At 43.3% G+C, this 13,390-nt stretch overlaps 1 protein-coding gene across 36 annotated transcripts in view; it reads right to left on the minus strand.

Annotated features, from left to right (window-relative positions):
• Nucleotides 1-6,398, minus strand: part of PHF21A (PHD finger protein 21A) — a 195,554-nt gene extending 189,156 nt beyond the window's left edge. For 19 of the 36 annotated variants that reach the window (XM_078340919.1, XM_078340914.1, XM_054240811.2 and 16 more), the window contains exon 1: nt 5,834-6,398. The gene's annotated coding sequence lies outside the window, so the exon portion shown is untranslated. Of the gene's footprint in view, nt 1-2,808; nt 3,033-3,628; nt 3,688-4,615; nt 4,752-5,833 lie in introns of those variants that run through there. The other 17 variants (XM_078340916.1, XM_078340924.1, XM_035262484.3 and 14 more) reach the window with 4 other exon arrangements.
• Between the last annotated feature and the right edge of the window lie 6,992 nt (nt 6,399-13,390).

Raw genomic sequence — 13,390 nt, forward strand, 5'->3', positions numbered from 1 at the left:
AAGCAGAAAACATTTCTGTAACTGATTCCAAAATATAGAAAATAATAGTTGCCTTCAACTGAGACATTTTCACCAAATGCTTTTTTATTCAACGTTTTTTTTAAGGCAGGGAGAGGGGAAGACTTGCAGGGTACTAGAACGGACAAGGGGAGGGGTATTCAAAATGCCACACAAGTCTAGCATAAGAAAGTTGCTTTAGTAAGGTCCAAAGGATGACTGAACCTCACATATAATTTCTAAAAGGGAAGAGTTCACTGTAATTTTAAGACTGAACTGATGGACAAGTAATAGAAAAGTTATTCCTAAAAGTCTATTTCAACATTTTCACAAAAGATAACTATTCAAAAATTTAACACACATCTAAGAATTACATGAAAGCCTACAAAATAGTATGGCCATACACACAAAGTACAAAATATATGCTATTTAAGAAATAATTATCTAAAATAAATTCAGTGCAGTGTTAACATATTTCTTTTTTAAAAAATTCCAAAGCAGCAAAAACATATACCTCGTAAGCCCATGTACAAAAGCTCCTGAGAAGTCAACATAAATCATTAATATTTCCCAGCACAAAATAATATGAAAATTCAAACATGTTTCAAGAAATCAGTTCCAGATATAGATATAAAAGAATTCTGTCAAAGGTCAGAGACCTAAAACTTTAATTCCTTCCTTTCTCTCTTTGAATAGTAACTAAATACAAAAGCCTTCAGCAATAAAACATTAAGGATACAAAATTTAAAAGTACATTAATATAATCTTAACTTCAGTATGTCTTCACAGAAAGCTTTAATATTCACTGTCTATAGGATGAAAAAGTTAATAACACCCCGAGAGAGGTTTCATTTTTATCTAAACAGTTCAATGTTTTCTCACCCTTCACAGAAGCAAGTTTCTATATTTACTTTCTAACGGGGGCAATTTCAAAACAACAGTCACTTCTAAAATTTAAGATACTATACCTTTTGATAGGCTCATAAACACAGGGTCCCTAATTATCTATATTTTAATTTAAAATGTTTCTATCCCAAATTTGTGAGCAGAGTTTATAAGAAAGCTGAAACTTAAGGCTTAAACTTTTGGGTTATTTTTACACAAAAATATTTCAGTGCACTCCTCTACATTTGAGTAGTCATTTCCTCATGTATCCTTCTAAAATAGAAAAACAAAAATGATATATCCACATATACCTAATACTAACACATACAGATATACATCTTTTTCACTGTGAAACAAGCTTGAAAGCTTTAGTCAGTGAGACTCTTTCAGAAAGTTAACAGTCAGTCAAAACATTCAAAACTTTAACCATGACATCTGTTACTCTGTGTTAATAAGAGTCTATAGAAGAATCCAAGAACTTAAACACTCACTAAAATCAACTACTATCATATCACATCAATGGAGAAATGAAGAAAAACTGTAATGGGAACATACAATTCACAAGATCTTCAAAAGGAAAAATGACTTTTTTTTTTTAAATTATAGAAAATTGACTAGGCAGCATTTTTTACATGAAGCTTCACAACTATAACAAAGAGACTTTTGGTAACCACAACAGTACTTAAAAAACAAAAATTTAGATTGGGTGTAGTGGCTCATGCCTATAATCCCAGGACTTTGGGAGGCCCAGGCAGGTGGATCACCTGAGGTCAGGAGTTCAAGACCAGTCTGGCCAACATGGTGAAACCCCGTTATCTACTAAAAATACAAAAATTAGCCGAGCATGGTGGCAGGCACCTGAAATCACAACCACTAAGGAGGCTGAAAGGCAGGAAAACCACTTGAACCTGGGAGGTGGAGGTTACAGTAAGCTGAGATAGCGCCATCGTACTTTGGCCTGGGCAACAGAGTGAGACTCCATCTCAAAAATTATAGTGTCCAGGGTGCACTTTAAATGCATTTCTCTGATATGGAAAAACTTAGCATTTTAAGACAGAAGCCTCTGGCCATGTATTAATTAGTTACCTATCTCAACAACTTAATATCTGCATGATTTCTTACCATTTATGAAGAACTTTTACATGTATTATCTCATTTGGTCTTACTAAGAAAATAGTATTATGCCTACAAAATAGACAAAATTCAAAGCAGATTTATCAAACTTTCTAGCATCCTCAAGTTGTTAAAACTTTGACACAAAACTTCACAAGCAACCACGTGGCATGATATTTCCAGTGATAATCAATTGACCTAACACTAACAGAGTTTCAGAGGACCATGTGCTGTAAATGCTATGAAACTGTTAAAGTAGCTATATTCATCTTTATGCAGTTATTGTTACATCAGCAATGACCTGCCACTGACAGAACTTTACTTACAGTTCAAGAATCTCAGTCTTTGCAGGCTAACTTAAGTATATCTACCATATGTATTTATGATGCTGAGTGAGTAAAAATTGATGTACATTAGAATCATTGTCTGTAAATCTGATGGGGGAATAAAACCAGAAGAAGTCTAAAATTTTTTCCACACACTATCCCCCTTTCCAAAATCTCAACTACTCTATACTATTTGTATTAATATTATTAATATTATAGGGATGATAACAAGGCTTAAAGCCCTAAATCATAGCAACTACTTTTGTTTATAAAAACTACAAATAATTTTTTAAAAATACTTGCTCAACATCCCACTCATCAACAGAAGACGAACTCCCTTTCCAAATAAAATAATTCTAAACAGTGCTCTGTACCTAGGCCCAGAATCCTTAAGCTATCCACAATCACACACCTACTTTGTATAGTCAAAGACTTCAGTTTCACATAGCAAACATAATTTATGATTGAAAGTTTTAAATGGACTTACTCAAAATCTTTCTGGAACTTTAAGGTGTTAATCCTGTTGCTTAGCTGAAGCTAAGTAGAGCTGTAATAAGTAGCAAGACCCTCAAAACTCAAAAATATCCTTTATCTTGCTGTAGCACCTCCTGCTGGATAGCATTTAGAGATCTTCATGTAAGCAGAAGAAGAATATTTCAGAGGCAGGTCCTTCCAGATGACTGAATAGGAAAAAGGATGGACCCCTCAAGGCTAAAAGAAATAGGCCCCATCCATCACTTATACCTTCTAAAAATACAATTAGCCCAGGTACCTGTCTTTTTCATCTATTACTACTCCAGTTCCATAACAACTTGCCTGAGTTCAAAATATAACATGCTTAAATCAAGCCTGCAAAAATTATCTAAAAACTAAGTTAAAAAGCCTTCAATAGCACCCAAGCAAAAAACTTTATTATGGGCAGCCAAGCAATGCCAGTCAAACTGAAAATACTATTATGTTATCAAAAGCAAAAGTCTGATGTTAAAAAAACAACAACAAAAAAAGCACCTGGAAGATTTTTAACATGTTAGCCAGATGTTTGTACTTTGAGAACTCTGTCCACTATTACTATGCTCTTCACTTAAGGATATTTGTAAATCTACAAACGTTTTAAGTACAGAAATTTTTAAAATAAACATTAGTATAACTGCACACAAAATTTCCTCTTTGCCATCAAAAGATAAGTCCCTGGATTTGAAAATGTATTTTTCAGACATTTTTAATGACCTTCTAAAACAAACTAGCTTAAGCCCACAACACAGATTTCATAAACAAGTGAAGACAGAAGAGAATAAGAAGGAACTTACCAAAATTAAAATGAATAATAGTATTTCCAGTAAAAATGTAGTAACAGTTTCCAACAATGCTGTAAACCAAGTAAATGGTGAAACTTAAAGAAGGAAGGAGGGGCCAGACTTCAAAGACCAAAAGCAAAGCTGACCTATTTATTTCTAATGCCCAAATTAGAGCGAACACCCGAAGTAAACAAATATCATAAATACTGAAAAGTATGCTAACATGGTTTAGCCCCAATTTCAGTACCCTTATCTGGCCCTCAATAAAGCTACAGATATTGATGAGAATCCTCTCAAAAAGGAGATAATTCCAACCCCTCGCCTTAAAGAATCCCTAACAAGAGAACCTGTGAAAAGGCTTCCTTCCCAGAGTGTACAACTGCTTTAAAACAAACAAACAAACTTTCATCAGCCCAAATTAATCTGATTCTAATATTCAACTACCCATTATTTATATATAAATGTTCTTCCCTCACTAACTTCTCCAGCTCAGTCATCTACATTCCTGACACCGACTATTAGCAAAAATGCACAACTCGTTCCCCAGCTATGGGGCAAATCTTTGAAATCCGAAACACAGCCACAAAGTTCACTGTCAAGGCCAGGTAAGGAGGCCCACACAAGTGCAGACCTTCTCTCAGATCTGAAATTCTAGAAATCCATACTCCTAGAGACATCATTTTAAAAACAACACAATGTGGACGTGCAGAGTGAGATTCTCTACTTCCAGACCTAAACAAAGAATATTTCAACATATGACCGGAATATGATGACACCAGATTCACCAATGAAAACAAAACCTGCCGACCATTAGCAGTCGTACCCTCATCACAACTCAACTACTTAGAAATCACTCTTGGCACATCTGCACCCCACAACCGGCTTGTGGCCTTCTCCGGGGGTGCAAGCCACAGACAAAGTTGAAAGGAGACGTTCTCTCCCGGTGCCCAATCTCGATACCAACCCCTCCTCTACCAGGGCCACCTTGCTGCTACCCACCATCGCGAACGTGGTCAGGGGGAGAAAAAAAAAAATCCTAACAGTACCGCTCAGCAGAATAAAGAGACCAAAGAGAGGATGACGAGAAGTGTTGGGAACTGCGTGCACGACGGGGCTGGACCAAACGGAAAGAGTCCCACTCCGCGCGCCCCTCCCCCCGGCGGGGGCGCGGGCGGGGGAGGGGCGGCCGCGGCCCCTCTCGGAGCGGCCTGTCCGCCCCGGCCCGCTTGGGGTCCCGGGGGCGCCCCGCGGCCGCCGGCGGCGGGGGCGAATGCGGGAGGGCCGGCCCCGGGGTGAGGGGTGCAGGCAGACTCTCCGGAATAACAAGTTGCAGAAGAAGAAGAATAAGCGGAATTTCCCCAACGCTGCTCCGGCCACCCAAGACAAATGCACCAACACACTCACACTCACACACACATACACACTCACACACACACACACACTCGGGCCCGGCAGCGTCAGCAGCCGCAGCTTTTTTTTTTTTTTTTTTAACCAGATCCCTCAGTCACCAAACAAGATGGTTTTCCAAAAAAAAAAATTTTTTTAATTAAATAACCATAATAAAAACTTCCCCCCGACAGCATCCCAGGGTGGGGTGGGGGGGGTGGAGGAGCCCCGGCTACCCTCCCCGGGCCAAGGGACAGCAGAGGGGGGCGGGCGAGGCTCCGCGCCCCCCGCCCCCGCCCGCGGCCCCCGGCCGGCCCCCCACCGGGACAATGTGACACCCCCTCCCCGCCGCCCCCGGCACGCCGCCTCTGTCACCCGCTCCGGCCCTGCACTCTGCGCCCAGGATCCCGAGGCTGCTCCTAAACTTACTTCCAATTTATCCTAGGGAGGGGTGGAGGGCAGAGGGGAGGAGGGGGGGAGCCAAGGTTTTCCCATTGTCTTTTTTTTCGGGGGGAGGTATGGGAAGGGCACGCAGGGGGGCGCCCCGAAGGGGAAGTTATTGCTCAAATCTCAAGTTGACTGAGGGGTCCTGACGAGAACACCCCCCTTTCCCTCCTCCCTCCCACACACCCCTCCCCTCCCCCTACCTCCCCCCACAACAAACTCCAAGCAGGCAGCCCCTGATCCTCCCAGAGACAAACACAAGCGACAAGACAGAGGGAGAGAGGAGAGAGGCAGAGGGGGAAGGGGGAGGGAGGGGAAATAGAGCTACTCCAGAAAAAAAGAGAGAGAGTGAGGAGAAGAGAGAATGGAAAAGCTGGGATACTGCACCCTCCTGCTGCTGGCTGGCTGTCCCCCCTGGCAGCTGGAGGCAGGAACTCTGAGCAGGAGAAGCAGGAGGAGGAGGAGGAGGGAACTCTTCTTCATGGGGAGGGAGGGAAGAAGCTGGAGCTGCTGCTGCTGCTTCTGCTGCTGCTCTGGGCCTCTCGCACTTTTTAGATATTAGTGTGTTAAGATGGTAGGTTGTTCCCTTCTCCCTCCTCCTCCTCCTCCTCCTCCTCCTCTCCTCTCTCTCCCTCTCTCTCCCTCTCTCTCTCTCTCTCACTCACTCACTCTCTCTCTCTCTCTCTGGGCTGTTTCTTTCCTCCTCTTCCCCAGGCAAGGGGGGGGTGGGGAGGAGGGGGTTGGGGGGAGGAACTGGATCCTCCTCCTCCTCCAGGAGGGACACACACAGGCCCCGGGCCGGAATCGGGAGGGGGGAATCAGAGCAGCAGGAGAGAAACTGTGAGAGACAAACAAGCCCAACTCTTCATCCTCCTCCTCCTCTCAGCAGCAGCAGCGAGCACCACCAGCCCATTCACCACCCGGCCCCGGGCCGCAGCACCTCCGCCGCCTCAGCCCGGGGATCCCTCCGCCCAGGCCCAGACACACTCGCCCGCGCGGGAGCCCGCCGCGCGGCCCCGCCGCCCCGCTGCCGCCGCCGCCGTGCGCGCCCCCGCCGCTCCCGAGAGCCGGGCGAGAGGGACTGGGGCTGGAAAAGCGGGGACGAGGGCGAGGGGAGAGTAGGCGCCGGGAGAAAGCGGGCCGCGGCGGGCAGGGAGGGGGCCGCCGGTCGGAGTGGTACGGCGGCCGGCCCGGGCCCCCGCGCCTCGGCCTGCGGCTACCGGGACGTCTGGGTCCCGCCACCCCCGGTGGGGCGGCGGCGGGGGGGACGACGGGGGCCCGCGGCGGCGCTCGGGCAGGCGGACTACTTGACGTGTCGGTGCGGCGAATTTATTTCACTTTGCCTAAGGAACGGGGTGTGCTGCGGCGCCCATTGCCTAGGGAAAAAACCCGGATGTAAAGTGAGTGAAACTAAACTAGAGTGAAGTAGGGCAGCGGCAGCCAAACTCCAGTGCAGCGGCGGCGACGGCGGTGATGGGGCCGAGCACCTAGCGGCGGCGAAGGCGGCCAAACTCCGGGGCCGCCGCAATCCCGGGCTCGTGCAGCCGCAGCCGAGGCGAGGCCGGCGCCCGCGGCGGCCCCCCCAACTCCGCGGCCCGAGCCCAACTCCCCCCTCCCGCCCGCGGGAGCTGCAAAGGGGCTCCGAAGCGGCCCCAACTCCCTCCAGTGCAACAGCAGTTTGAAGGGGGGGAAAAAAGCCGCGATGGGCAGGAGCGAGGAGAAGCGATGAGGAAACACTGCAATGGGAGAGCGTGGTCCAGGCAACAGGAGAGATGCAACCTCAAGCCGAATGCAACATGCAATCCCCGGCAGCCGCTCGCCCGCTCCCTCCCCTTGCCACCCCGCCCCCTTTCCAAATAACTACCCTTGAACCACTTTATTAGCAGTACTTAGTCCCGCACTCGCTCCCGGGAGGGGCGAGGAACGGGGGCCTTGGCTCACCTTTATTTATTGCTGCTTTCTCCCCCCTCTCCATGTTTTTTATTCCTAAGTTCTTTTGTTCTAAGGGGGATGATGGCATTTACTTTTCTGCTTTGTGTAGCAGGGCAATCACTGGGAATCGGCCACGTATAATCCGGCGGTTTGTCATATTTTATTAGTGAAAGTATTTTATGCCTGTTCTACCTCCAAGGACTGTAACATGGAGAACTGCAGGGAGGAGAAAAACATCAGAAGAATTCTTGTTTTTGAGGGATTTCTTGGCGGGGCGGGGGAAGGCCTTTTTTGTTTGTTTTTGGAGGGGGTTTATTTAGGTTTTCCAATCGATAGTTTGCAACTTAAAGGTTGACGTTTTTGCATGGGTGTATTACCGGATTCTTAACACCCAACCACAGTAAATTTTTTAAAAGTCAAAAATCCTAGATTAAAAAATCCCTACTGGACAGTGATATTATCTGTTCTGTGCAGCACGATGGACTTAACATAGTGTTGGCCTTCGAATGTTAAATAACAATAAACCCCAACCTCAACTGAATACAAATTGGGGGGTGGCGGTGGTTTTTTTTTTTTTTTAAGGCTCAGCACTTTTGTAGCATCTGCCACTACGCATTTTCCAGGCATTGATTAGCCATGCAACTCCCATAGGCATGAAGTCCAGTTTTTGCAGATAAAGAGCAACAGTGGTGAGATGGTTTGCCCAAAGTCAAAGTGAGTCATTCGCAGAACCAGAAATAGCCTTGGACTTCGTTACTAGTCACATCTTTTCCATTAAATAATATTTCCTCCAAGAAGTCGTATTTAAAAATAGACGTTCTTTACCTTGTTACGTATTTTCACCAGAGGTGCTTTGAGATCATTGGATATAAAGGTATTTTCTTCTGCGACCTGCAAAATTAAGTTTAGTTTCTCAAGAAAAAGCAATTTTTAAAAATTCTGATTGCTTAAAAAATAAAGTATAAACTTTATGGTACTTGTGTAAGCCATTTAGTAGTCTGAGCTTTATGTTAAAAAAAAATTCACAGCAGAGAAAGTGTAAGAGTTTGAGAGTGAAAATGAAAATTCCTATAAATGATTCAAGAAGCCTGGATGAACTCATAATGTTGTGAAACTAAACCCATAACGCGGTCAAGATGAATAACGGGAGGACAGGTTGGGTAGTAAGACCCAGCTTTACCATCTAGTGCTAACTCTAGTGTATTTAAAATGGAGGGAGGGGGTCTTTCAAGCTGGACCCACTAGCCAGTCACTGGAACTAGAACCTAATGGTGTCATTTCAAATCATCCTAGGCTGTAAACGTTTTTTCATAGGAAGGCTGCTTTCATATTATTTCTGGAAAAAGAAGGTAATTTTTTTTTCTGAAATTTAGTAGAAAAAAATCCAGAACCTCCAGTTGTATCATGCTGTAGAACTGGGGTCAGCAAACTTTTTCTGTAAAAGCCCAGAGAGTAAATATCGTAGGTTTTGCGTACCATACAGTCCCTGACACAACTTCTCCACTCTATGCTGTTATAACACAAAAGCGTCTATAAGATGACATGTAAATGAATGAGTCTGGCTATGTTCTAATAAAATTTTTATTTTTAGGCCTTGACATTTGGATTTAATGTACTTTTCACGTCATGAAATATTACTCTTTTGATTTTTTTCAATCATAAAAAAAAAAACAAAAACACCACATTCCCAGTTTGTGAACTTCAGAAAACCAGGCTGTGAGCTGGATTGGGCCCTCTGGCTGTCATATACCAATCCCTGCTATAAAAAAGGCTTAAGGTGGACTAGCCACTGAAATCGTACCAAAGGGTGCTTGGTTATTCAGATCTGTGTATAGCAACCAAAAATCAATATGCAAAGTCATTGTCTAGATATTTTTTCTTTTTTTTAATTTTTTTTTTTCTATAAAGACAAGATTTCACCATGTTGGTCAGGCTGGTCTTGAACTCCCGACCTCAGGTGATCCGCCCGCCTTGACCTCCAAAGTGTTTGGATTACAGGCGTGAGCCACCACACCTGGCCTGTCTAGATATTTAATTAAAATATTTTTAACTGAATATGGGAATGTCTAACATTCCTATAACTACCAAACTTAATGGAAAAATACTCTGGCAGTATTGCTCCTTCAACTAAGGCACTTGGGGCAGTCTGCTTAACCTCTGACAGCCTCGGTTTTCCTATCTTGTAAATTGCAGCTTAGAATACCTACTTCTGGCCCCAGGCAAGGTGGCAAATGCTTATAATCCCAGCACTTTGGGAGACTGAGGCTAGCAGATCCCTTGTGCTCAGGTGTTTGAGACCAGTATGGTCAACATGGTGAAATCCCATCTCTACAAAATATGCACAAATTAGCCAGGCATGGTGGCACACGCCTGTAGTCCCAGCTACTCTGGAGACTGACGTGGGAGGATCACTTGAGCTCAGGAGGTCGAGGCTGCAGTAAATTGAGATTGCCCCGCTGCATTCTAGCCTGTGTGACAGAGTGAGACCCTGTCTCAAAAACAACAAAAACCCTACTTTGTAGGGCTCTTGAGAAGACTGAATAAAATAATTTGTGTAAAGTGCTTAACACAGTCCTGTCACATAGAACTGTATGATGCATTTTCATTGTGCCCTTAAATTCATTTTCTTAGTTAACATAACTCAAGAAGGTGAACAGGTGGCATCCCGGTATTTTGATGGCACAGACATGCATGTGGGGTTCAGGGACTCTCAGGTTGATTGAAGATTGTGAGGTTGGCATCATAAGTTTTGGTGGGTCTTTCTCAAGCTCTCAGAATCTCTGTGTGCCTGACAGAGGCACTCAGTGGGCACACACTAGCTGTGTGGCCTTAGACAAAATACCTAGGCTTTCTGAACCCTGGTGCTCCTTATACATAAAGACAATACCTTGTGAGATTGTTGTAAGGGCTAAATGGCATAAGGGTTAAAGGGGAAAAAAGGTAACAATTAGTATGTTAGCGGAAATTCCAGAAATAAACTAGAAATTGAAAGTTCACTATCAAAAGCTGCTTTGACATAAGTCATTCAGCTTTTAGACATGAATGACAATCATAACAGGTGCACAATAACTTAAATTTGCTCTGTTGCCACCTACTTACCCCTCCAAACCATTTAATTGCCATCAAAACCCTGTTGAGCAGGCCAGACACAGTGGCTCAGGCCTATAATCCTAGTACTTTTGGAGACTAAGGCAGGAAGATCACCTGAGGCGGGGAGTTCAAGGCCAGTCTGGGCAACATAGCAAGACCCCATCCAAGCTACGAGTGGGAAGCATCACTTGAGCCGAAATGTTCAAGGCTACTGCAGTGAGCCACAATTGAACCACTGCACTCCAGCCTGGACAACAGAACAAGACCCTGTCTCAAAAAAACAAAAAAAAAAACAAAACTGTTGAACAAAGGTTAAAACTCAGATCTTGAATGTTATCAAATATCAAATGTGCAGTTTTAAATTTTTGTAAAAGTATTCCAATCAGTATTTCCTTACATATTCCTGCCTCCTGTTCTGTGCTTCAAGAAGTTCTCCTAACTCCAAGATTAGAAAACTACTTACAGTTTTCTTCTGGCATTTTTATGGTTTCTATTTTTTACATTTACTTAACTATATTTATCTTTAAAATGTTTTTGGTGTGAAATATGAGGTAGGATTCTAAATAACCTTTGTTCAGTAGAAAGTAATTAATATTGGGGTTCTAGGGAACAATGTAAAATGTCACTCAAAATAATAAAACAGCTTCCTTCCTATTTGCACTGTTAGTCTAATGCAGAGACACTGTAAATATAGAAAAAAGATAACAGGCATTACATATTATATTATTATAAAGAGGCCTTTTGTACTATAATGGAGAATGTATAAAGAAGTTTTTTCTGAATTTTCTTAATTTACAGTTTTATACTAGCACAGCACATAACCACACCCATGGATATTAACGTATTTTTATACATGTATATGATTGTCTCTGATGTTCTGGAACTTGACAGTATTTCACATAAAGTAATGAAACCCCCCTGGAAAGGACTAATTTATGGCTTTCTCATCTAACCCGGCCTCCCTTCCCTCTTCACTCAACCACTCTCCTGTTTTCTGCTCCGGGCTGAAAAGTAACCCCATTATCTCTTAAAAGGTCAGCCCAAAGAAGATTTGAACTCTGTCTGAAAACCTGAGAGTTCTGTATCTTCACTGAGGCAGGAAGGTAAATATTGGAATTCATCAAGTCTTCTTTTTCTAATTCTTACTGGACTGGAATAGATGAAAACCTGGCTTGTACCAACAAAGTGCTTAAATAAGTGGAGAAGACATATCAATGATTTTTAAAGAATTATGACAGAAAATCCCCAGTGACTAGCAGAAGTTGAATGTACTTTCTTTCTCCCCACTGTCTCTATGGCTTCTGATATTTTTGAAAAATCTTCACTGTAACTGTCTTGTGCGTGCATTTATGGTAGGCCAAAATCATCATTGGAAATGGGTCGGATATAACTTGTAAATATATATTGGTGGATAAACAGTCCACTCTAGAGAATGCCTTCAGTTTCATTACTTTGCCATAATCTGCAAGGTCAGTTCAATCCTAAGTAATTTCAGTTGTGTGTTTGTTTAATAGCATTCGCTAGACCAGGATTCCTCGACCTCAGCACTACTGACATTTTGGGCCACATGATTTTTTGTTGTAGTGGGCATTGTAGGACTTTTGGCAGCATCCTCGGCCTCTAGAGGCCAGTAGCAGCTCCCCAACAGTTGTGACAACCAAAAGTATCTCCAGGTATTGCCAAATACCTTGTGTGTATAGGGTGAGGGTGGAGTCAAGGGGGAGGAACATAAAACTGCACTGGGGTTAGGTTTGTTGGGAGGGGATGGTTGAGAACCAACCGCAGAACTAGACTAAACACCACAGAGAGATTCACGTGTGCATTTGTATGTGTGTGACTCTACCCTCCAAGAAGCGGATCCTGATTCCTTTTCTAAAAGTAATTGATGCAGATCAGGGGACCTGGGCTGGACCTGTTTGTTAGAAACTAAAATGGCTGCAATTAGAGCTGTAGAAATGTCTGTCTTAAAGCTGCTGAACTGCTAAATGTATCACAGGGGGATTTTTCCAAGACTAGGGATTTGAAAGAATTTTATCATCTTGTTATTTCCACCTTCAATGTCTCGTCTTTGATATCTGTTATCAACATAAATAAATTACATTGTGGGCCTGAGCAGTGGTGTTATCTAGTGTAAGGTGTTACCAGATTTCTGAGAAACTGCCAGTGAGTCTGAGTTCTGCAAATATCCAACTAAACACTTTATCTTTCTGGACCTATTTCCTTGCCCAAAATGGGGAAAATAATAATACTTAATCCACTGGATTGTTTTTGTTTTTGTTTTTTTGACACCGAGTTTCACCCGTTGCCCAGGCTGGAGTGCAATGGCGTGATCTTGGGTCACTGCAACCTCTGCCTCCCGGGTTCAGGCAGTCCTCCAGCCTCAGCCTCCCTAGTAGCTGGGATTACAGGCACCCACCACCACACTTGATTAATTTTTTGTATTTTTAGTAGAGACAGGGTTTCACCATATTGGCCAGGCTGATCTAGAACTCCTGACCTTAGGTGATCAACCCTCCTCAGCCTCCCAAAGTGCTGAGATTACAGGCATGAGCCACCACACCCAGCCTCACTGGATTGCTTTGAGGGATCAAGCAGTTAACAGGAAATTAGCAGGGCTTATTCTTGAGGAATTAGTAAAACTGGAATCAGACAGTCCCAGGTTGACCTTGGACAAATGATGCACTATTGTAAGCTGCAGTTTCCTTACGTGCAAAATGCAGAAATAATCATCTTTATAGAGTTGTTATGGAGGTTACTTGAGATAATGTGTGTCATACGTGTTGATAAATATTATTATTTTGGTTCCTTGGTGATTTGTATCACATTGCACAATTATGTGTTTTATTTTTATTATTTCTTTCCTGTGAGCATTGAAACCTGGAAACTGGAACAACTAATCAGTACACTCATGAAAGTGAAACA

This window comes from Callithrix jacchus, chromosome 10 (genome assembly GCF_049354715.1).
Source record: "Callithrix jacchus isolate 240 chromosome 10, calJac240_pri, whole genome shotgun sequence".
Taxonomy (NCBI): Eukaryota; Metazoa; Chordata; class Mammalia; order Primates; family Cebidae; genus Callithrix; species Callithrix jacchus.